This window comes from Ranitomeya imitator, chromosome 3 (genome assembly GCF_032444005.1).
Source record: "Ranitomeya imitator isolate aRanImi1 chromosome 3, aRanImi1.pri, whole genome shotgun sequence".
NCBI classification, from domain to species: Eukaryota; Metazoa; Chordata; class Amphibia; order Anura; family Dendrobatidae; genus Ranitomeya; species Ranitomeya imitator.
This window is the reverse complement of record NC_091284.1, coordinates 229,620,971-229,642,588: the sequence shown is the minus strand read 5'-3', so window position 1 is coordinate 229,642,588 and position 21,618 is coordinate 229,620,971.

Below are 21,618 nucleotides of genomic sequence, written 5' to 3'. Positions count from 1 at the left end.
GATAGAAAAATAAAGCCTACCTTGCCTCAGAGAAATTCCCCAAAGGAAAAGGCAGCCCCCCACATATAATGACTGTGAGTAAAGATGAAAATACAAACACAGAGATGAAATAGATTTAGCAAAGTGAGGCCCGACTTACTGAAAAGACCGAGGATAGGAAAGGTTGCTTTGCGGTCAGCACAAAAACCTACAAAAAGACCACGCAGAGGGCGCAAATAGACCCTCCGCACCGACTCACGGTGCGGAGGCGCTCCCTCTGCGTCCCAGAGCTTCCAGCAAGCAAGATAACAATAAAAACAGCAAGCTGGACAGAAAAATAGCAAACCAAAGAAATACAAGCAGGAACTTAGCTACTGCTGGGAAGACAGGTCACAAGAACGATCCAGGAGTGAACTAGACCAAAACTGGAACATTGACAGGTGGCATGGAGCAAAGATCTAAGTGGAGTTAAATAGAGCAGCCAGCTAACGAATTAACCTCGTCACCTGTGGAAGGAAACTCAGAAACACCCACCAGAGGAAGTCCATGGACAGAACCAGCCGAAGTACCATTCATGACCACAGGAGGGAGGCCGACAACAGAATTCACAACAGAGCGCCGTTTTGGAATGCAGACTTAGATAGAATGATCTGTGGGCGTTATGTTGTGTTTGCAGAGCCCCTGATGTACCTAGTAGTAACCCCCCACAAGTGACCCCGTTTTGGAAACGAGACCCCCCCCAAGGAACTTATCTAGATGTGTGGTGAGAACTTTGAATGCCCAAGTGCTTCACAGAAGTTTATAATGCAGAGTCATGAAAATAAAAAATATTTTTTTTCCCACAAAAACGATTTTGTAGCCCCCAAGTTTTTTTTTTCACAAGGGTAACAGGAGAAATTGGGCCCCAAAAGTTGTTGTCCAATTTATCCCGAGTACGCTGATGCCCCATATGTGGGGGTAACCCACTGTTTGGGCGCACAGCAGAGCTCAGAAGGTAGGGAGCACCATTTGACTTTTTGAGCGCAAAATTGGCTGTCGTGTTTGGAGACCCCCTGATGTACCTAAACAGTGGAAACCCCCCAATTCTAGCTCCAACCCTAACCCCAACACACCCCTAACCCTAATCCCAACCCGATCCATAATCCTAATCACTAACCCTAACAATAATCACAAGCCTTACCCAAAAACAACCCTAATGTCAACCCTAACCATAACCCTAATAAAAACCCTAAATCCAACACACCCCTAATCCTAATCTCAACCCTAACCTCAAACCTAACCCTAATCCCAATGCACCCTGTTGTGAATTCATTATTTGTGGGGGCTAATCTATCCTTTGGGGATTTTCTCTGAGGCAAGATAGCTTTCCTGCTTCTATCTTTAGGGGTAGTTAGCTCTTAGGCTGTGACGAGATGCCTAGGGAGAGTTAGGAGCATTCCACGGCTACTTCTAGTGTTGTGTTGAGCTTAGGGACTGCGGTCAGTACAGTTACCACTTCCTTCAGAGCTTGTTCCATGTTGCTCCTAGACCACCGTATCATAACAGTACAAGTGGCCAAAAATGAATTAAATGCATCTCAAAAGAAGGAAAAGCAAGCTCTGAACTATTTTTTTTTCTGTGCTCTGGTTTGTCTTTTTTTTCCTCTTGATATCTGGGTGGTTCAGGATATATGCTTTGGCATGGATGTTCAGGGTTTGTTTTCTCGTGTGGATCAACTTGCTGCAAGAGTACAGAGTATCCATAACTATGTTGTCCAGACTCCGGCTTTAGAGCCTAGAATTCCTACTCCTGATTTGTTTTTTGGAGACAGATCCAAGTTTTTGAACTTTAAAAATAACTGCAAATTGTTTTTTGCTTTGAAACCCCGTTCTTCTGGTGATCCCATTCAGCAAGTAAAAATCATCATATCCTTGCTGCGTGGAGACCCTCAAGATTGGGCTTTTTCTCTTGAAACAGGGGATCCGGCATTATCGAATGTAGATGCATTTTTTCAAGCGCTCGGATTATTGTATGACGAACCTAATTCTGTGGATCATGCAGAAAAAACCCTGTTGGCCTTGTGTCAAGGTCAGGAAGCGGCAGAGTTATACTGCCAGAAATTTAGAAAATGGTCTGTGCTCACTAAATGGAATGAAGAGGCTCTGGCTGCTATTTTCAGAAAAGGTGTTTCTGAAGCCCTTAAAGATGTTATGGTGGGCTTTCCTACGCCTGCCGGTTTGAGCGAATCTATGTCTCTAGCCATTCAGATTGATCGGCGTCTGCGCGAGCGCAAAGCTGTGCACCATATGGCAGTATCCTCTGAGCAGAGTCCTGAAACTATGCAATGTGATAGGATTTTGACTAGAACAGAACGGCAGGAATTCAGACTTCAGAATAGGCTGTGTTTTTACTGTGGTGATTCGGCTCATGTTATCTCTGATTGCCCTAAGCGTACTAAGAGAGTCGCTAGGTCTGTTACCATTAGTACTATACAGCCTAAATTTCTCTTATCTGTGACCCTGATTTGCTCATTGTCGTCCTTTTCTGTCATGGCATTTGTGGATTCAGACGCTGCCCTGAACTTAATGGACTTAGAATTCGCCAGGCGCTGTGGTTTTTCCTTGCAGCCTTTGCAGAGCCCTATTCCTTTGAGGGGTATTGATGCTACACCCTTGGCCAAGGATAAACCTCAGTACTGGACACAGATGACTATGTACATGGCTCCAGCACATCAGGAAGATTGCCGTTTTCTGGTGTTGCATAACCTGCATGATGTTGTTGTACTGGGTTTTCCATGGTTACAGGAACATAATCCGGTGCTGGATTGTAAAACTATGTCGGTGACTAGTTGGGGTTGTCGAGGGGTACATAGTGACGTTCCTTTAATGTCAATTTCCTGCTCCCCCTCTTCTGAGGTCCCTGAGTTTTTGTCGGATTTCCAGGATGTATTTGATGAGCCCAAGTCCAGTTCCCTTCCTCCGCACAGGGACTGTGATGGTGCTATTAACTTGATTCCTGGTTGCAAGTTCCCTAAGGGCTGACTTTTCAATCTGTCTGTGCCAGAGCACTCCTTGGAGTTAGCTGTCATCAGCTGCCTTCACTTATCGTCTCTTCTGCTCGGCTATTTAGGCCTGGCTCTTTCTTCAGCCAGTGCCACTTGTATATGGTTCCTGGTTGGATTCACATCTCTTTGGATTTCCCTGTTATCCTGACCAGTTCAGCAAAGCTAAGTTTTTGCTTGCTCTTTTCTGTCCATAGATTGTGGACTTATCCATCCTGTGCTTTCTATGTTTGTCCAGCTTATCAGTATGAATATATTCTGTCTTGCTGGAAGCTCTGGGAATCAGATTTACCCTCCACACCTTTAGTCAGGTGTGGAGATTTTTTGTAAACTCTGCATGGATTTTTGCAGTGTTTTATACTGACCGCACAGTATTCCATCCTGTCCTATCTATTTAGCTAGACTGGCCTCCTGTGCTCATCCTGTTTTCATTCTGTGTATGTCTTTTCGCTCTCCACTCACAGTCATTATTTGTGGGGGCTAATCTATTCTTTGGGGATTTTCTCTGAGGCAAGATAGCTTTCCTGCTTCTATCTTTAGGGGTAGTTAGCTCTTAGGCTGTGACGAGATGCCTAGGGAGAGTTAGGAGCATTCCACGGCTACTTCTAGTGTTGTGTTGAGCTTAGGGACTGCGGTCAGTACAGTTACCACTTCCTTCAGAGCTTGTTCCATGTTGCTCCTAGACCACCGTATCATAACAACACCCCTAATCACAACCCTAACCTTAACCCTAATCCCAAACCTAACCCTAATCCCAAGCGTAACCCTAATGCCAACCCTAACCCTAATACCAACCCTAATCCAAACCCTATCCCTAATCCCAACTCTAACCCTAACTTTAGCCGCAACCCTAGCCCTAACTTTAGCCCCAACCCTAACCCTAGCCCTAAGCTACTTTCACACTTGCGTTTGGCATCCGTCGCAATCCGTCGTTTTGGACAAAAAACGGATCCTGCAAATGTGCCCACAGGATGCGTTTTTTGCCCATAGACTTGTATTGCCGACGGATCGTGATGGATGGCCACACGTCGCGTCCGTCGTGCACTGGATCAGTTGTGTTTTGGCGGACCGTCGGCACAAAAAAACGTTCAATATAACGTTTTTTTGTACGTCGCGTCCGCCATTTCTGACCGCGCATGCGTGGCCGTAACTCCGCCCCCTCCTCCCCAGGACATAGATTGGGCAGCGGATGCGTTGAAAAACAACATCCGCTGCCCACGTTGTGCACAATTTTCACAACGTGCGTCGGTATGTCGGGCCGACGCATTGCGACGGCCCCGTACCGACGTAAGTGTGAAAGAAGCCTAACCCTAAATTTAGCCCCAACCCTAACCCTAAATTTAGCCCCAACCCTAAATTTAGCCCCAACCCTAACCCTAAATTTAGCCCCTAACCCTAGCCCTAACCCTAATTTTAGCCCCAACTGCTCTTCTCCTGCCGGCCAGCAGATGGCGACAGATGGCGGGCGCACTGCGCATGTGCCTGCCATTTTCTTTTGCCATGAAGACGCCGGCGGCCAGGAGGAGCAGCAGGAGGACCCAGGGACACCGGTAAGTATGGCAGGGTCCCCGAATCCCCCTATTTCTCTGTCCTCTGATGTGTGATCACATCAGAGGACAGAGAATTACACTTTGCTTCTTTTTTTTTTTTTTTTTGCGGTCGCCGGTAAACAGTTAATTACCGGCGATCGCAAAACAGGGGTCGGTAAAACCGACCTCGATCATGTTCTTTTGGGTCTCGGCTACCCCCGGCAGCCGAGACCCCAAAGATTCTCCGGGTGCCGGCCAGCAGGCGCACTGCGCATGCACCCGCCATTTTTTTGCCGGAAAAAGATGGTGGCGCCCATCGGGAGCCACGAGGAGCACCGGGGGAGACAGTTAAGTATTGGGGGGCTACCTGGGACCCCATTTCTCTGTCCTCTGATGTGCGATCACATCGGAGGACAGAGAAATTAAAAACAAATCGCGTTTTTTTTTTTCGATCGCCGGTAAACGGTTAATTACCGGCGATCGCAAAAGAGGGGTCGGTAAAAACCGACCCGAATCATGTTCTCTGGGGTCTCGGCTACCCCCAGCAGCCGAGACCCCAGAGAAAATCGGACTCTGGGGGGCGCTATTTACTTTTTCCACAGCGCCGTTAATTAACGGCGCTGTGGTTTAAGTACCGTTAGCGGCCGCCGTTAAAAGGCGTATCGGCGGTCGTTAAGGGGTTAAGGCACAGAGTGTCTCGTCACTTGTTGTTGTATTCACAAACTGATCAACAGAAAGTGCTTTTGGCACGGTATGAGCTGCAAAAAAGTGGATGTATTCTTCAATGGAGGAATGCACAGGTAGATCATCATTCGTAGGATGTCTTGAGAGATAATCAGCTGGATTGCTGTATTTTCCAGGTTTGTGAACAATGTTGTCATTATAGTCCTGTAGTCGTAGACCCCATCGTTCAATCCGTGCCGACATTTTAGCTCTGGGATTTCCAAAAATTGTAAGGAGAGCTTGATGATCTGTGACAATAGTGAAGGGAGCCCCATAGAGAAATAAGTGAAAGTGTTCACATCCCCAGACGACTGCCAAGATTTCTTTTTCAGGTTGCGAATACATTCTTTCAGTGCTTGTTAAGCTTTTACTGGCATAAGAAATGATGTGGGGACTTTGATTGTCATCCTTGTATTGTGCTAAAATTGCACCCAGTCCCACGGGACTGGCGTCCACAATCAGTTCGGTTCGAAGAGCTGGATCAAAATAGGCCATGGTGGTTGTTGAGCAGAGTTCGTTTTTAATTGTTTCAAAAGAGGCCTGACAGTCTTGGGACCATTGAAAAATGCAATTTTGTTTCGTAAGTTCCCTTAATGGAGTGCTGATTGTCGAAAAATTTGGAATATATCTAGCACAGTAGCTTGCCATTCCAAGAAAAGAGCGCACTTCACTGGCATTCTGTGGAATTGAAGCTGCTCTGATGGATTCCACTTTCTTGGGATCAGGTCGTACTCATTCCGCCAAGAAAATGTGACCATAGAACTCCAATGAATTTTTATCAAATTCGCATTTTTCTTTGTTTAAAGTGAGTCCAGCAATATGTTGAATGACGCTCCTTATCGTATCTTGAAAAATTTCCGCCGCTGAGCAGACCCCAAACGTCAATCTTTTGTATCTTCTGAGACCCACATGGGTGGAAAATGTTGTTAAGTATCTGGATTCTAGACTCAATTCTAGTTGATGATAGCCCTTATTGAGGTCGAGCTTTGAAAAAACGGTTGCTCCATTTAATAAGTGAATAATGTAATCAATTGTGGGTGAGATGTGTCTTTCCCTTTGAATAGCAGTCGCATGTCAACACACAGTCTTACCTGCTCTGGAGTCTTTGGTTTTGGAACTACCACCACTGGAGAGTCCCACGGAGTGGGACCAGAAACAGTTTCAATGACATCATCATCCATGAGTAATTGGAGTTCCTTTTCTAGCTTCGTTCTCAGGTGAAATGGAATACGCCTGTGAGCCTGGGCTACTGGACGAACACTGTCATCCACATGAAGATGCACTTGAGAGTCCTTTAATTTCCCCAATCCATTAAATAGGGAAGGAAAACTGTTCACAAGGGCTTGTACATCCAGGTCCGCAGGGTCGGTTATAGTATGAACAATCTGGATGAGTCCTAGCTTCAAGGCAGTGTGATAGCTGAGAAGACAGCCTCCTGATCCTTGTAATGTGTGAAAAGTGGTGTTCTGCCTATTTTCTTTAACCCCTTCATGACCCAGCCTATTTTGACCTTAAAGACCTTGCCGTTTTTTGCAATTCTGACCAGTGTCCCTTCATGAGGTAATAACTCAGGAACGCTTCAATGGATCCTAGCAGTTCTGAGATTGTTTTTTCGTGACATATTGGGCTTCATGTTAGTGGTAAATTTAGGTCAATAAATTCTGTGTTTATTTGTGATAAAAACGGAAATTTGGCGAAAATTTTGAAAATTTCGCAATTTTCACATTTTGAATTTTTATTCTGTTAAACCAGAGAGTTATGTGACACAAAATAGTTAATAAATAACATTTCCCACACGTCTACTTTACATCAGCACAATTTTGGAAACAACATTTTTTTTTGTTAGGAAGTTATAAGGGTTAAAATTTGACCAGCGATTTCTCATTTTTACAACGAAATTTACAAAACCATTTTTTTTAGGGACCACCTCACATTTGAAGTCAGTTTGAGGGGTCTATATGGCTGAAAATACCCAAAAGTGACACCATTCTAAAAACTGCACCCCTCAAGGTGCACAAAACCACATTCAAGAAGTTTATTAACCCTTCAGGTGCTTCACAGCAGCAGAAGCAACATGGAAGGAAAAAATGAACATTTAACTTTTTAGTCACAAAAATGATTTTTCAGCAACAATTTTTTTATTTTCCCAATGGTAAAAGGAGAAACTGAACCACATAAGTTGTTGTCCAATTTGTCCTGAGTACGCTGATATCTCATATGTGGGGGTAAACCACTGTTTGGGCGCACGGCAGGGCTTGGAAGGGAAGGAGCACCATTTGACTTTTTGAATGAAAAATTGGCTGCACTCTTTAGCGGACACCATGTCACATTTAGAGAGCCCCCGTGTGCCTAAAAATTGGAGCTCCCCCACAAGTGACCCCATTTTGGAAACTAGACGCCCCAAGGAACTTATCTAGATGCATAGTGAGCCCTTTAAACCCCCAGGTGCTTCACAAATTGATCCGTAAAAATGAAAAAGTACTTTTTTTTCACAAAAAAATTCTTTTAGCCTCAATTTTTTCATTTTCACATGGACAACAGGATAAAATGGATCCTAAAATTTGTTTGGCAATTTCTCCTGAGTACACCGATACTTCACATGTGGGGGTAAACCACTGTTTGGGCACATGGTAAGGCTCGGAAGGGAAGGAGCGCCATTTGACTTTTTGAATGAAAAATTATCTCCATCGTTAGCGGACACCATGTCGCATTTGGAGAGACCCTGTGTGCTTAAACATTGGAGCTCCCCCACAAGTGACCCCATTTTGGAAACTGGACCCCCCAAGGAACTTATCTAGATGCCTAGTGAGCACTTTAAACCCTCAGGTGCTTCACAAATTGATCCGTAAAAATGAAAAAGTACTTTTTTTTCACAAAAAATTTATTTTCGCCTCAATTTTTTCATTTTCACATGGGCAATAGGATAAAATGGATCCTAAAATTTGTTGAGCAATTTCTCCCGAGTACGCCGATACCTCATATGTGGGGGTAAACCACTGTTTGGGCACACGGCAGGGCTCGGAAGGGAAGGCGCGCCTTTTAACTTTTTGAATGGAAAATTAGCTCCAATTGTTAGCGGACACCATGTCGCATTTGGAGAGCCCCTGTGTGCCTATGCAATGGAGCTCCCCCACAATTGACCCCATTTTGGAAACTAGACCCCCCAAGGAACTTATCTAGATGCATACTGAGCACTTTAAACCCCCAGGTGCTTCACAGAAGTTTATAATGCAGAGCCATGAAAATAAAAAATAATTTTTCTTTTCTCAAAAATGATTTTTTAGCCTGGAATTTCCTATTTTGCCAATGGTAATAGGAGAAATTGGACCACAAATGTTGTTGTCCAGTTTGTCCTGAGTATGCAGATACCCCATATGTGGGGGTAAACCACTGTTTGGGCGCACGGCAGGGCTCAGAAGGGAAGGCACGCCATTTGGCTTTTTAAATGGAAAATTATCTCCAATCATTAGCGGACACCATGTCGCGTTTGGAGAGCCCCTGTGTGCCTAAACATTGGAGATCCCCCACAAGTGACCCCATTTTGGAAACTAGACCCCCAAAGGAACTTATCTAGATGTGTGGTGAGCACTTTCAACCCCCAAGTGCTTTACAGAAGTTTATAACGCAGAGCCGTGAAAATAATAAATACGTTTTCTTTCCTCAAAAATAATTTTTTAGCCCAGAATTTTTTATTTTCCCAAGGGTTACAGGAGAAATTGGACCACAAAAGTTGTTGTCCAGTTTCTCCTGAGTACGCTGATGCCCCATGTGTGGGGGTAAACCACTGTTTGGGCACACGTGGGGGTTCAGAAGGGAAGTAGTGACTTTTGAAATGCAGACTTTGATGGAATGGTCTGCGGGCGTCACGTTGCGTTTGCAGAGCCCCTGGTGTGCCTAAACAGTAGAAACCCCCCACAAGTGACCCCATTTTGGAAACTAGACCCCCCAATGAACTTATCTAGATATGTGGTGAGCACTTTGAACCCCCAAGTGCTTCACAGACGTTTACAACGCAGAGCCGTGAAAATAAAAAATCATTTTTCTTTCCTCAAAAATGATGTTTTAGCAAGCAATTTTTTATTTTCTCAAGGGTAACAGGAGAAATTGGACCCCAGTAATTGTTGCACAGTTTGTCCTGAGTATGCTGGTACCCCATATGTGGGGGTAAACCACTGTTTGGGCACACGTCGGGGTTCGGAAGTGAGGGAGCACCATTTGAATTTTTGAATACAAGATTGGCTGGAATCATCCGCATAGGACCAGAATACGTGTGCACATACCGAAACCCTAACCCTAGCCCTAACCCTACCCCTAACCCTACCCCTAACCCTAACCCTACCCCTAACCCTAACCCTAGCCCTAACCCTACCCCTAACCCTACCCCTAACTCTACCCCTAACCCTAACCCTACCCCTAACCCTACCCCTAACCCTAACCCTAACCCTAGTTCTTACCCCAACCTTAGTGAAAAAAAAAAAATTCTTTATTTTTTTTTATTGTCCCTATCTATGGGGGTGACAAAGGGGGGGGTCATTTACTATTTTTTTTATTTTGATCACTGAGATAGGTTTTATCTCAGTGATCAAAATTCACTCTGGAACGAATCTGCCGGCCGGCAGATTCGGCGGGCGCACTGCACATGCGCCCGCCATTTTGGAAGATGGCGGCGCCCAGGAAAGAAGACGGACGGACCTCGGGCGGCTAGGTAAGTATAAGGGGGGGAGATCAGGGCACGGGGGGGGCGTCGGAGCACGGGGGGGTGGATCGGAGCATGGGGGCGGTGGATCGGAACACGGGAGGGAGGATTGGAGCACGGGGGAGGATTGGAGCACGGGGTGAGGGATCGCTGTGCGGGGGGGGGTGGATCGGAGCACGGGGGGGGGGGGTCGCTGTGTGCGGGGGGGGATCGGAGTGCGGGGGGGTTTGATTGGAGCGCGGGGGGTGTGATTGGTGCACGGGGGAAGCGGACAGGAGGACGGGGGAGCGGAGCACAGGACGGAGGGGAGCAGACCACAGATCGGGGGGCTGGGGGGGCAATCGGAGGGGTGGGGTGGGTGCACATAAGTGTTTCCAGCCATGGCCGATGATATTGCAGCATCGGCCATGGCTGGATTGTAATATTTCACCAGTTTTTTAGGTGAAATATTACAAATCGCTCTGATTGGCAGTTTCACTTTCAACAGCCAATCAGAGCGATCGTAGCCACGAGGGGGTGAAGCCACCCCCCCTGGGCTAAACTACCACTCCCCCTGTCCCTGCAGATCGGGTGAAATGGGAGTTAACCCTTTCACCCGGCCTGCAGGGACGCGATCTTTCCATGACGCATATGCTGCGTCATGGGTCGGAATGGCACCGACTTTCATGACGCAGCGTATGCGTCAAAGGTCGGGAAGGGGTTAAAGCTAAGTTCAGCATCAAATTGTCCCATTGTAACTAGAGGTGTTTTAGATTCATATGGAAAGATTTTAGTATGCACTTGCTGTAAGACTGGCTTTGTTTTCAACTGTTCATAAGCATTGCTGTCTATGATATCCACCGAAGCTCCTGTATCTATTGTAAAGGTGATATCCGTGTTGCAGATGGTGAGTGTAATACATGGAGACTGCACTGAGCCAGTGACAGAAGTTGTGAACACATAGTTCTCAGCCACAGACATTTCTTCTATATCCTGATTTACCATTTTTATATTTGCAGGCTTTGTCATTGGCAGAGGAGACTTGTTGGGCGCTGATTTGCAGACAACTGCAAAATGGTTCCCTTTTCCACATTTGCTGCAAGTTTGTCCTATAGCTGGACATTTGTTCATGTGGTGAGGGAAATCTTGTCCACATCTATAACATTTCTTCTGTGGCGGGGCTTGCTTGCCTTGTGCACTTTTATGTTTGAGATTATGCACATGTAAATTATCCCCATTCTCCATTGCAGTTGCCTGATGATCTGCTATCTCTATAGCACGGGCCATCTTGAGTAAATCATGCAGAGAGAGATCCTGCTGCAGAGCTTTACGCCTTATGTTATTAGACGAGCAGGTGACAATTACTTGAGTTAGGATTTCATCATCTACGTCGGTAAATGCACACCCATGTGCTAGTTCTTTTAGCCGGGTGACATAGGTGTCTATGGATTCTTCTGGAAGCTGATTAGCAATCCTGAACTTGTATCTTTCATATCTGATGTTTTGTTTAAGGTTGAAGTAGTCCGTGAGAGCTTTGGAGCAGTTGCTGTACGTGTCTGTCTCTGCTGCTGGTAATGTGCGGAATATGTCATAGACTCCTGTGCCCGCGCAATGCAGGAACACAGCCCTCTTTTTTTTCTCATCCTTTATATCTATTGCTTCCAGGAAATTCTCAAACCGATTTAACCATTTTCTCCAGTTATGAGAGAGATTAGTAAAATCAGTCATATCAAACTGTGGGAACGTGTGCAAGTATTCAGCCATGATGGAGTCTCTCAGTGGCGCTGGCGTGTGAAGCAGTAAAGCAGGGGTCAGTACTCACAGTAGCAGGTGACTCAATCCCATCCTCGTCGCCAGTTGTAGTATCCACATGGTGTAAGGAATTTAAGAGAGAGTAAGCTTTAACTGTATTTTATTCTTGTCCTCTTTTCCTCCAGCATACAGCATACTATTTTCTCCTTAGGCTACTTTCACACTAGCATCGGAAAATCCCCGTCGCAATGCGTCGGGCAGAGATTCTGACGCTAGCGTTTGATGCACTGCACAACGGGTGCAGCGGATGTATTTCTCCGGCGCATCCGCTGCCCCATTGTGAGGTGCGGGGAGGTGGGGGCGGAGTTCCGGCCGCGCATGCGTGGTCGGAAAAAGCGGTCCGTCAGGAGCAAAAAACGTTACATTTAACGTTTTTTTGCTCCCGGCGGTCCGCCACAACACGGCGCAACCGTCGCACGACGGTTGCAACATGTGGCAAAGTGTCGCAATGTGTCGCTAATGTTAATCTATGGGGCAAAAACGCATCCTGCAAACAACTTTGCAGGATGCGTTTTTTGCCATAAACGACGCATTGCGACGTCTGGCAAAAAACGCCAGTGTGCAAGTAGCCTAAGGCTAAAACTGAAACTAAACTCAACTCCCGCCCTCACTTTCTTAAAGAGACAGATCTAATTCTTATACATTACACCTGCCAACTGTAATTCCACTCTAGGATGCTTGGACTACATCCCACAGTTTTGTGGCATTTGTTGACTTTGACTCAGAAACTAAATTATTGATGTTACCCCATAAGTGTTCATCGGATTAAGGTCCGTGGATTGGGTTGGCCACTCCATAACCTCAATTTTGTTGGACTTGGAACCAAGATTATTCTTGCTTACTGGTGTTTAGGGTCGTTGTCTTGTTGAAACACCCATTTCAAGGGCATATTCTCTTCAGTGTAAGGCAACATGACAATCTTCAAGTATTTTAATATATGCAAACTGGTCCATGATCCCTGGTATGCGGTAAATAGGTCCGGCACCATAGCAAGAGAAACCTGCCATATCATGCTGCTTGCACCACCATGCTTCACTGTTCTTCAGAGTGTACTGTGGCTTGAATGCAAAGTTTGGGGGTCGTCTGACGAAATGTCTGGAGCCCTTGGACCCAAAAAGAACAATTTTAATTTCATAAGTCCACAAAATGTTTCTCCATCTCTCTTTAGGCCAGTTGATGTGTTCTTTAACAAATTGTATCTGCTTCAGTACATGTCTTTTTTTTTTTTTTTAACAGTGAAACTTTGCGGGTACTTCTTGCTAAGAGATTAGCTTCACACAGGCGTTTTATAACTATCACAGTACTCATAGGTAACTTGAGACTGTCTTTGGTCATCCTGGAACTGATCATTCGCTGAGCCTTTGCCATTTCTGGCTATTTTTCCATCCATTCGAATGGTAGCCTTCCTTTTTCTTCTACGTCTCTCTGGTTTGGCTTTCCATTTTAAAGCATTGGAGATCATTTTAGCTGAACAGCCTATCATTATCTGCATTTCTTTATAAGCTTTTCCATCTCCTATCAACTTATTAACCCCTTCCCGACATGCTCCGTACGTAAACTGCTTTGCAGGAGCTGCGTTCCTGAAAACAGCAGTATAAGTACGGCACTGCATTCGCGCGGCCTCACGCTGAGGTCATCGGGTGAGGGTGTCAGCTCTGTGTGAGAACGGACACCCTGCAGCAACAACCCACAATCGATGCTAGCATGGATCACGGGCATTTAACCCCTCTGATGCCGCTGTTAGTAGTGACCTAGAGGAGCATGGAGACCACTGATCGCAAGATGGCCACGGGGTCCTTCAGGGTACGTGGCTTCGCAGTGCCTGACAAGATTAGGACCTGTGACGCCTCCTTCCCTGCCTATCAGATGCTGCTCCGATGCTCTGCAGTGCAGAAGCATTGCAGAGCATCAGATCAGCGATCTGATGCAATACTGTAATGTCCTTTCCTTGAACAATGTAAAAAAAAAAGTTCAAAAAATTATTAGTGTAAAGATATATTTTTTTTAACCCCTTTACCCCCAAGGGTGGTTTGCACGTTAATGACCGGGCCAATTTTTACAATTCTGACCACTGTCCCTTTATGAGGTTATAACTCTGGAACGCTTCAACGGATCCCAGTGATTCTGACATTGTTTTCTCGTGACATATTGTACTTCATGATAGTGGTAAAAATTATTTGATAGTACCTGCGTTTATTGGTGAAAAAAACGGAAATTGGGCGAAAATTATGAAAATTTCGCAATTTTCCAACTTTGAATTTTTATGCAATTAAATCACAGAGATATGTCACACAAAATACTTAATAAGTAATATTTCCCACATGTCTACTTTACATCAGCACAATTTTGGAACCAACATTTTTTTTTGTTAGGGAGTTATAAGGGTTAAAAGTTGACCAGCAATTTCTCATTTTTACAACACCATTTTTTTTTAGGGACCACATCTCATTTGAAGTCATTTTGAGGGGTCTATATGATAGAAAATACCCAAGTGTGACATCATTCGAAAAACTGCACCCCTCATGGTGCTCAAAACCATATTCAAGAAGTTTATTAACCCTCCTGGTGCTTCACAGGAATTTTTGGAATGTTTAAATAAAAATGAACATTTAACTTTTTTTCACAAAAAATTTACTTCAGCTCTAATTTGTTTTATTTTACCAAGGGTAAGAGGAGAAAATTGACCCCAAAAGTTGTTGTACAATTTGTCCTGAGTACGCTGATACCCCATATGTAGGGGTAAACCACTGTTTGGGCGCATGGGAGAGCTCGGAAGGGAAGGAGCGCCGTTTGACTTTTCAATGCAAAATTGACAGGAATTGAGATGGGACGCCATGTTACGTTAGGAGAGCCACTGATGTGCCTAAACATTGAAACCCCCCACAAGTGACACCATTTTGGAAAGTAGACCCCCTAAGGAACTTATCTAGAGGTGTGGTGAGCACTTTGACCCACCAAGTGCTTCACAGAAGTTTATAATGCAGAACCGTAAAAATAAAAAATCATATTTTTTCACAAAAATTATATTTTTGCCCCCAATGTTTTATTTTCCCAAGGGTAAGAGAAGAAATTGGACCCCAAAAGTTGTTGTACAATTTGTCCTGAGTACGCTGATACCCCATATGTGGGGGTAAACCACTGTTTGGGCGCATGGGAGAGCTCGGAAGGGAAGGAGCGCCGTTTGACTTTTCAATGCAAAATTGACAGGAATTGAGATGGGACGCCATGTTGCGTTTAGAGAGCCACTGATGTGCCTAAACATTGAAACCCCCCACAAGTGACACCATTTTGGAAAGTAAACACCTTAAGGAACTTATCTAGATGTGTTTTGAGCGCTTTGACCCACCAAGGGCTTCACAGAAGTTTATAATGCAGAGCCGTAAAAATAAAACAAAAATTTTTTCCCGCAAAAATTATTTTTTTAGCCCCCAGTTTTGCATTTTCCTGAGGGTAACAGGAGAAATTGGACCCCAAAATTTGTTGCCCAATTTGTCCTGAGTGCGATGATACACCATATGTGGGGGGAACCACTGTTTGGGCGCATGGGAGGGCTCGGAAGGGAAGGAGCTCCATTTGGAATGCAGACTTAGATGGAATAGTCTGCAGGCGTCACATTGCGTTTGCAGAGCCCCTAATGTACCTAAACAGTAGAAACCCCCCACAAGTGACCCCATATTGGAAACTAGACCCCCCAGGGAACTCATCTAGATGTGTTGTGAGAACTTTGAACCCCCAAGTGTTTCACTACAGTTTATAATGCAGAGCCGTGAAAATAAAAAATCTTTTTTTTTCCCACAAAAATTATTTTTTAGCCCCTAGTTTTGTATTTTCCCAAAGGTAACAGGAGAAATTGGGACCCAAAAGTTGTTGTCCTATTTGTCCTGAGTACGCTGATACCCCATATGTTGGGGTAAACCCCTGTTTGGGCACACGGGAGAGCTCGGAAGGGAAGGAGCACTGTTTTACTTTTTCAACGCAGAATTGGCTGGAATTGAGATCGGACGCCATGTCATGTTTGGAGAGCCCCTGATGTGCCTAAACAGTGGAAACCCCCCAATTATAACTGAAACCCTAATCAAAACACACCCCTAACCCTAATTCCAACAGTAACCCTAACCACACCTCTAACCCTGACACACCCCTAACCCTAATCCCAGCCCTATTCCCAACTGTAAATGTAATCTAAACCCTAACCCTAACTTTAGCCCCAACCCTAACTGTAGCCCCAACCCTAGCCCTAACCCTAGCCGTAACCCAAGCCCTAACCCTAGCCCTAACCCTAACCCTAGCCCTAGCCCTAACCCTAGCCCTAACCCTAGCCCTAGCCCTAACCCTAGCCCTAACCCTAACCCTAGCCCTAACCCTAGCCCTAACCCTAGCCCTAACCCTAGCCCTAACCCTAGCCCTAATGGGAAAATGGAAATAAATACATTTTTTTAATTTTTCCCTAACTAAGGGGGTGATGAAGGGGGGTTTGATTTACTTTTATAGCGAGTTTTTTAGCGGATTTTTATGATTGGCAGCCGTCACACACTGAAAGACGCTTTTTATTGCAAAAAATATTTTTTGCGTTACCACATTTTGAGAGCTATCATTTTTCCATATTTTGGTCCACAGAGTCATGTGAGGTCTTGTTTTTTGCGGGACGAGTTGATGTTTTTATTGGTAACATTTTCGGGCACGTGACATTTTTTGATCGCTTTTTATTCCGATTTTTGTGAGGAAGAATGACCAAAAACCAGCTATTCATGAATTTCTTTTGGGGGAGGCGTTTATACCGTTCCGCGTTTGGTAAAATTCATAAAGCAGTTTTATTCTTCGGGTCAGTACGAGTACAGCGTCACCTCATTTATATCATTTTTTTATGTTTTGGCGCTTTTATACAATAAAAACTATTTTACAGAAAAAATAATTATTTTTGCATTGTTTTATTCTCAGGACTATAACTTTTTTATTTTTTTGCTGATGATGCTGTATGGTGGCTCGTTTTTTGCGGGACAAGATGACGTTTTCAGCGGTACCATGCTTATTTAAATCTGTCTTTTTGATCGCGTGTTATTCCACTTTTTGTTCGGCGGTATGATAATAAAGCGTTGTTTTTTGCCTCGTTTTTTTTTTTTTTTTTTCTTATGGTGTTTACTGAAGGGGTTAACTAGTGGGCCAGTTTTATGGGTTGGGTTGTTACGGACGCGGCGATACTAAATATGTGTACTTTTATTGTTTGTTTTTTTTAATTTAGATGAAGAAATGTATTTATGGGAATAATATTTTTTTTTTTTTCATTATTTAGGAATATTTTTATTTTTTATTTTTTTTTACACATTTGGAAAAAATTTTTTTAACTTTTTTATTTTGTCCCGGGAGGGGGACATCACAGATCAATGATCTGACAGTTTGCATAGCACTCTGTCAGATCACTGATCTGACTTACAATGCTGCAGGCTTCACAGTGCCTGCTCTGAGCAGGCTCTGTGAAGCCACCTCCCTCCCTGCAGGACCCGGATCCGCGGCCATCTTGGATCCGGGCCTGGAGCAGGCAGGGAGGGAGGTAAGACCCTCGCAGCAACGCGATCACATCGCGTTGCTGCGGGGGGCTCAGGGAAGACCGCAGGGAGCCCCCTCCCTGCGGGAAGCTTCCCTATACCGCCGGCACATCGCGATCATCTTTGATCGCGGTGTGCCAGGGATTAATGTGCTGGGGGCGGTCCGTGACCGCTCCTGGCACATAGTGCCGGATGTCAGCTGCGATAAACAGCTGACACCCGGCCGCGATCGGCGGCGCTCCCCCGTGAGCGCCGCCGATCGCATATGACGTACTATCCCGTCGGTGGTCATAGGGGCCCATCCCACCTCGATGGGATAGTACATCTAATGTCAGAAAGGGGTTAAAAATCCCCAAATAAAGAACTAAAAAAACAAATATTTTTCAAATAAATACATTTATGTAAATAAAACAATACGAAAATAATTTGGTATTGCCGCGTCCGTAAAGACCTGCTCTATAAAACTGTCCCACCAGTTAACCCCTTCAGTGAACACCGTTAAAAAACCCACAATGCTTTATCATCATAGCGCCAAACAAAAAGTGCAATAAAATGCAATCAAAAAGATCAATGTAAATAGAAGTACCGCTGAAAATGTCATCTTGTCCCATAAAACAAAGCCACCATACAGCTCCATTAGCAGAGCAATAAAAAAGTTATAGCTCTTAGAATAAAGCGATGCAAAAATAATTATATTTTCTATAAAATAGTTTTTACTGTGTAAAAGTGCCAAAACATTAAAAATGTATATAAATTGGGTATCGCTGTAATTGTACTGACCACAAGAATAAAACTCAAAAAATAGAAAAAAAGATAAAGCGCACTCACCGGTGATAATCTCACAGATTTATTCGGACATAATTATATGTGTTGCAGGGAGGGTAGTGAAACACACACGGAAGACGGCCGTTTCGTGCTTGAAGCACTTCAACAGGTCCTGTGACGGAAGGAAGTGAGGTGGGTCTATATGCCAAAAGGATCTCCTGACCCCTCCCTCCTCCCTACACGTCACCATAGCTAAATAGCCATGATCGGAAAACATGTGAACGGACAAAGGAAAAAAACACACTATATATAAAAAGTTAAAAACAATTACACAACGCAACAAAATACCATTTTAACCTATACAAATGAGAAATGTCATAACTTGTTACAAAAAAACTGACATATCAATTTTTTCATTGAATCCTATTGGTCCTGAAATCCCAAAAAGCAATTCCTGAATTGTTGTTTTTTGTTAATTCTGTCCCCCAAAAAATCGGAATAAAAAGCAATAAAAAAAGTCATGTGCCTAAAAATGGTACCAATAAAAACGTCAACTCATCCCACAAAAAAAACAAGCCATGACATGAGTCTATGGGCCAAGATATGGAAAAAATATAGCTGTCTAAATATTGTGATGCAAAAACTAGTTTTCGCAATAAATAGTGTCTTTTAGTGTGTGACAGCAGTCAAACATAAAAACCCAATATAAATCTGGTATCGCTGTAATCGCACCAACCCACAGAATAAAGTCGTCTAATCACTTATACCGCACAATGAATGGCGTAAAAAATAAATAAAACCAACTCTTCACATGCTGTTGATCTTTTTATTTTGCCTCCCAGAGATCACAGTAAGGTTCGGTACACATTTTTCCTATGTTCTACGCTGAGCGCTTACATTGGGATTTCCGTGTAAATCTCTGAAATGCGTGATTCAGACAGAACCATGGCGGAAGATTCTGCATAATCAGGCAGATGGAGGCGCTGTGGATGCCATAGGACCTGTGATCCGGTGGTGTCCGTCTTTTTAAAAATGCAGAAAAGTGCCGTCGGCCACAGTTTTGTGCACTTCTGAAAAAGAGGACATCGCTGAACAAGGCCAGAGTAACTCTGCTGCCTCAATATAGTGAATGGATCCATTGGGGGCTTCATCTGTCATGTCACTCGTAAATTTCATTGGAAACCCCGATGTAAGTGCTCAGCGTAGAGCGACGGATAAATGTGATCATAAATGTTATGTAAAATGTTCCCAATAAAAGCTTCAACTCAATCCACAAAAAAGCAAGCCCTCACTCAGGTCTGTCATCTGTTAATGGAAATATAGGGGGCTTCCACCATACTGGCAGGACAAAGGCTCTGGAAAAGAAAAATGGCTCCTCGCCCCCCCAGAGGAAATTCAGCAAATTATCCGCTTCCAAATGACCCCCTACCTTCTGAACCCCAGTGTGCCTAAATCACATTTCGCGCCCATATGTTTGGCCTTTCTGTAGTGATGAAAGCCTGCCTAATTTACAAGTGCGTGTCTCCAGAAGCATGAGCTGGGAATAATGTACTGGTCACTTCAAAGGTAGTTTGCAATTTTCACTCGGAGTTTCTGGAACAACACCCATGAAGTCAAAATCGTCACTACATCTGTAGATATATTCCCTCAGGGTTATAATTTTCAAAATGGGATCACTTGAGGGGGGATTCTGCTTTTCTAGCACTTAGGGGCTCTTTATATGAAATTCGCAAATTATTCTAGGAAAATCTGCGCTCCACAACACAAATAGCGCTCCGTCCCTCCCGAGTCTCTTCGCATGGCTAAGCAGTACTGTACAGCCACATATGGGGTATTTCTACATTCAGCAAAAATTGTGGGACAAATTTTGATGCCATTTCCCAGTATGAAAATATAAAACTTGGGGCTAACACACAATCTTGGTGGTAAAAATGTAAATTATTTTTCCTTCATTGCCCAATGATATAAAAGTCTGTGACACACCTGTGGTGTCAATATTATCAGTGCACCCCTAGATTGAGAGGTTTAGTTTGTAAAATGGGGTCACTTATGGGGGGTCCTGGTGTTCTGGCACCTCAGGGGCTCTGCCAATGTAACATTGCACCATCAAACAAGTCCAGCAAAATCTGCACTGTAATATGTTGTTTCTTCCATTCTGAGCTTTGCACTGTGCCTCAAAAGTAGTTTTCAACCACATATGTAGTATCTGTTACCTCAGGAGAAATTACACAACAAATTTTGGGGTCCATTTTCTCCTGTTACCCTTGTGAAAATGCCAAATTTGGTACTAAAAAAATATTTTCATGGGAAAAATTTGATTTTTTTTTTTTTTTTTTTAATCACAGCTTAATGTTCTAAACTTCTGTGAAGCACCTGGGTGTTCAAGGTGCTCAATACACATCCATATAAGTTCCCAAAGGGGTCTAGTTTCCAAAATGGTGTCACATGTGGGGGGTTTCCACTGTTTAGGCACATTATGTTTAGGCACGTCAGGGACTCTACAAACACGACATGGCATCTGCTAATTTTTCCAGCAAATTGTGCATTTAAAAAGTCAAATGGCGATCCTTCCCTTCCAAGCCCTGACGTGCGCCTAAGGCCGGCCTCACACTAGCGAGTTTTACGGACGTAAGAGCGCAGAAACTACGTCCGTAAAACTCGCATAAAATACGGCACAATTATTCTCTATGCCCCTGCTCCTATCTGCCGTATTTTCCTGATCAGTATTATACGGCTTTCTACGGCCATAGAAAATCGCAGCATGCTGCGTTTGTCACCGTATTGCGCAAATAAAACGTCAATGAAAGTCTATGGAAGCCCCCAAAATACGGATCACACACGGACCAGCAGTGTGACTTGCGAGGAATACGCAGCGGTGTTAGAGAGAAAAGCCGGTAATTCAGTGCGGTGTACAGTAAAATCACACTGACAGCTTACAGTAGAATAGGTAGAATAAATGTGTACACATAGAATAGGTGTATATATATATATATATATATATATATATATGTCATTGAGACACATATATGTATATATATTATTACTTCATCCAGCGCGATATAGCAGAAAGCCGGTAATTCAATTACCGGCTTTTGCTTTCTCCTTCCTAAACCCGACATGATATGAGACCTGTGTAAGGCAGTGACCGGTGTCATATGCGAGGGTCGCTATGTATCCCCCAGGATGTGCTTAGAAGCATATTAGATCCGCTGGAGTGCCCTGTGCTCACAGCAGGTTTGCCTGTGAGACACAGGGAAGAATAAAAGTGAGTGTGAACTGGATCAAGTTATTTGACCCAGAAATTATTCAGGAAAACCTGGTATGGGCTTTTATTTTGAAACGGACTGCAGGAAGGTAGTGGGGCCGGTCCGTTTCCTCCAGCCCAGATCTTATAGTGGCCCATGGCCATAGAATCTGGAGGATAGAAAAAAAAACCCTGCAAGAGAGTTTGGGTGTGTCCGTGTTGGTCTGGGAGTCAGACCTAGCAGGAGGCTTATGATGAGCTCTTTCCCTGTGGAGCAACACGGGCCTGGCAGAGTCTGAAAAGCCTGA